Source organism: Coffea arabica, chromosome 9c (genome assembly GCF_036785885.1).
Source record: "Coffea arabica cultivar ET-39 chromosome 9c, Coffea Arabica ET-39 HiFi, whole genome shotgun sequence".
NCBI lineage: Eukaryota > Viridiplantae > Streptophyta > Magnoliopsida > Gentianales > Rubiaceae > Coffea > Coffea arabica.
In genome coordinates this window covers 7,752,630-7,756,783 of record NC_092326.1, presented here as the reverse complement: position 1 = coordinate 7,756,783, position 4,154 = coordinate 7,752,630, and positions in this window count along the sequence as shown.

The window sequence follows — 4,154 nt, the reverse complement described above, 5'->3', positions numbered from 1 at the left end:
TTTGTTAGCCACATTTTTGTTCTTCAAAATCTATCAGCTTAGTTTATATCTAATTTGATATACTTTATAATTTGTGAAAGTTATGTTACGACTCATAGACTTCAATCTATGTTTGGTGATTCTTATGAGATTGATATAAAAAGTTAGAAATAGTGGGGGTATTTTCTTTGCTAAAAATTAATGCAAAGAATTAGATTAATTACATGAGAATACTCAATTAAATGACATGGATCTATCTTTTGAAAAATATATATACAAATCTCATGTGGTATCATGTTATTTTTGCAACTTGTGGATATGAATTTTAAAGTTGCAATTAAGTGCAATATTAAATGACATTGAGTATCATATTTCTTAATTCTTTCTTCGAGTTTGTGCAAATGGACACACACTCAAAAGTGATATTATAATGTGAAGGCACTTGAAATAAGTATTTCATATTCTTGCGAAAAGAATTTCTATGGAAATTTCATGGAGATGGCAAAAATGGTTCCCAGTAAGTCTGTGCACTAATGGCCTACTAGATGAAATTGATAATATTTGAGAAATAAAGTAGCTCCTAGTAGTAAACTAATGGTCATCTAAGTTGATGATTTCTAGTGGGACTACTGGCTACTAAGTGAAAAAAATGAAAATATTGGGCCTTCACCTGAAGTGAATATAATTGCTTGTATGGCAATTATGTGAGAAATATTCTCACAAAATATTGGTATTACCACAGCATTATTGCGATACTTGATGAAAATAATTTGACTCGAGTGGCAATGAGATCATATATTTGTTTATATTTTTGTGATAATAGTAAACAACTCAAGCTTGAGGCAAAGATATGATAAACCATGAGAGGGATATGACTAAAGTCCATAAATTCTAAATCATATGTAACGATACCCAACCTAATGATTGGAGGTGCCAAGAGTTAGGTTCAAAGAGAAAAACGAATTACATGGTGATTTGAAATGAAGTATGCGCAAGTGTTGATAAGTATGGTCCATCCCTATGGTACATATGCATACATCCTGTAAAGGAAGAAAGGTTGAGCTACATTGCTCTTAATGAAATCTATATGAGTGAGGTGTTTGAGTTACAGGAGCACCCTTGATAGATTTCACCTATATGAGTGTTATGGGTGGGACCGCCCTAAAGAGAATTGAGACTTGTTCTCTTATACACTCATGAAAAAACTGGGATTGAGCACAAGTCCGTAAAGTGCCAGATTTATTAGCTCATGAGAACACTTGGACTATTGTGTGTGTAATGTGATATTCAATATCCCAAAAGCAGCCATAGTTCAAGACCGAAATTCACTACTGGCTCTGGTATTGGAAATTATGATAACACTAAATATAGGTTCAAAGCATTGCTACTTATATTATGCATGTTAGTCCTTTCTTGCAATATAATAGTATACTATTTTATTTTATTAAAATAAGTGCGGGACTGTTGGAGTATTTTAATAAAATAATTAAATTCTCAATTAAAGGTGTCAGTTACAAGGAAAATAGATTGGTAAAATTTTCTACAATTTATAGGTGTTTGAATGGTTTTGACTAAAAATTTATTATATGAAATTATGGCTTTTCAATTACCATAAATTTTTGTAACCCACAATACAAATTTGAATGTATTTTGAATGGCCAATAATTTCAATATTTACTTGGTGTCTTGTTAGTAGTGTAGGTTATATTTGTATAACTTTTCTTCACCTATAAATATGTATATTTGAGATGGAAAAATACTGCAACTTATGTTTTGTAAGTTTAAATTCACTATTTTCTATCTCATAGTTAAGCAAGAAAAAAGGTGTTTGTAGAGCTATACTCTCCTAGTTTTGCAGTCTAGAGAGGGTGTTAGCAAGTGTTGTAGGGTTGTTGTATTTTGGGGGTGACAAGTTAGAGAATCTGTTGCACTGGAATTGATTCTTCTATAGTAGGGTTGCAAACGAGCCGAGCCGAGTCGAATTTTGAACTAATCGAGACGAGCCTCGACTAAATTTTACCAAGCTCGAGGTCGAGGTCGAGCTCGATGAGCCGGCAATTTTCAAGTTCGAGCTTGACTCGAATCAAGTCGAGTCGAGCTCGAGCTCGAAAAAAATAAAAAATAATTATTTTATTTTTAAAAAAATAAATAAAATAATATTTTTTCTTAATAAATAATAAAATATTAAGGATATATACGTAATTTTACTATGAAAATAAAAAATAAAAAAAAATATATAATATACGTAATTTTATTATTAAATAAAAATAAAAATAAAAATAAAAAATATATATATACTCAGCTCGCGAGCTAACGAGCTTAATATTCTGAGCTTGAGTTCGAGTTCGAGTTTGACTCGAGTCGGCTCGAGCTCGACTCGAGCTTGACTCGAGCCACTCGCGAGCGGCTCGATTCGTTTGCAACTCTATTCCACAGAAGCTTAAATCACCTTAAAGAAAGCGAGATATCCGTGCCTCAACCCTCCACATTTGTGCATTATTATATTATTATTTTAACTATTTTATTATAGTTTATTTTATAATTGTTAAAATTATTATTATAACTATTGTTGATTTTGTTATTTAACATTTGTGTTCTTGTTCTAGGAGAACAACACTCCATGAACACCCAATGTGTGTGCAATTAAAAAATACATAATATTTATAATCATATATTTTAAATAAATTTTTTATTACTAAAGCAAACTTTAATCTTTTAAAAGTTTTTCATAAAATAATTTTATATTAGTAATTATAATGTTTAGGGGTATTTATGTTGAACACATATACTTAAAGAGTTGAAAGTAAAAATAATGGGTTAGAAGTTCAACTAGAACTTGAATTTTTGTTAGATCTGAGTATGTATGAGCATTTGAGATAGACATGTGTATAGATGTACATTCTAAGTTTGGGAATTGTTGTTTCACTTACTTTTGAAGTTGTAATTTGTTTTCTTGAAGTAGAGACAGATTGAGTCCTGGCGAGAGTTGGGCATGCGGTCTGTCAAACCCTTAGATTCGCCCTAGAGGGAGGTGGGGTCGTTACATTGGGCCGCTGTTTTGGTATACTTGAGTATGACCATGAAGTTAGGTGAAATACTGGCCAGTAAATAAAATGCAATGAATAAAATGACTGACTGAATGAAATGATTGCTATTGGAGTTTTTATTTTCAAATGTTTTCAAATGTCGGAGATATAAGGAAGAAATGGAAGGAGACTGAATGACTGAATTAATAAATGGTTTCAAGTGAGTACGTATCCTTTTACTGAATGTGCTATTGTTACTTGAATGCTCCAAATGTTTTCCTTGATTGGTTGTTGTTAAATGTGACATGTCTGTGATATACTACTTGAATGCTTGTTTGGGAACCTCACTGGATTTTTAACTCATTTCTTTAATTTGTTTTCCTTACATGAGTGGAAGTGCGGAACAAATAGGTATGAACTAGTGTGTATAACCCTCTTGTACTTGTACTTGTACTTTTGGTAGATAGAGTGTATTTTAGATTTTTGATGTTGTCTCTTACATTCAATTTTGGTTTGTAATTAAGCTCGGATTATTGGTTGAATTGTAGAATTCTAGTGCTCATATGGATGTTTGAATGGTTATTTTGAGAATTGATTGTAGTGAATGTAATGAGTTTTGACGAGAGTTGGATAGGCAGTCTGTCAAAATCTTGGGTACACCCTAGGAGAAAGTGGAGTCGTCACAAAATATCTATTTGTAATAATGCATAATGTCTTAGGGCAAAGTAGCACTTTCACTGTATCTTATGTAAGTAGTGGGTCCAAATTTTTAATAAGGGAGGTTAGTGTAATTTTTAAAATCTCAGGGGAGAGGTCAGTGAAAGTGTCAAAAACTACAAGGGAGGTTTCTGAAATTATCCCAAAAAACAATAGTACAACATGAGCGTCCAAAAACACTACAACCATATAATGATATAAAAGACAAACAGAGGTAATTAGATCTAAGGGGATAAAAAAAGAAGCAAACTTGGCGGTGAAGTTGCAGAAGAAAGGCTTGACACAGAGCAAATGGAAAAACCGGAGAGGTGATGAAGAGGAAATTAGAAAGAAAATATGGCTATACCTGAATAAACTCAACTGCTATGGTGATCACCACTTCCAAAAGGCACAAGTGGGAGACCCCAAGTTAAAATGTCATTCTTACCCAGT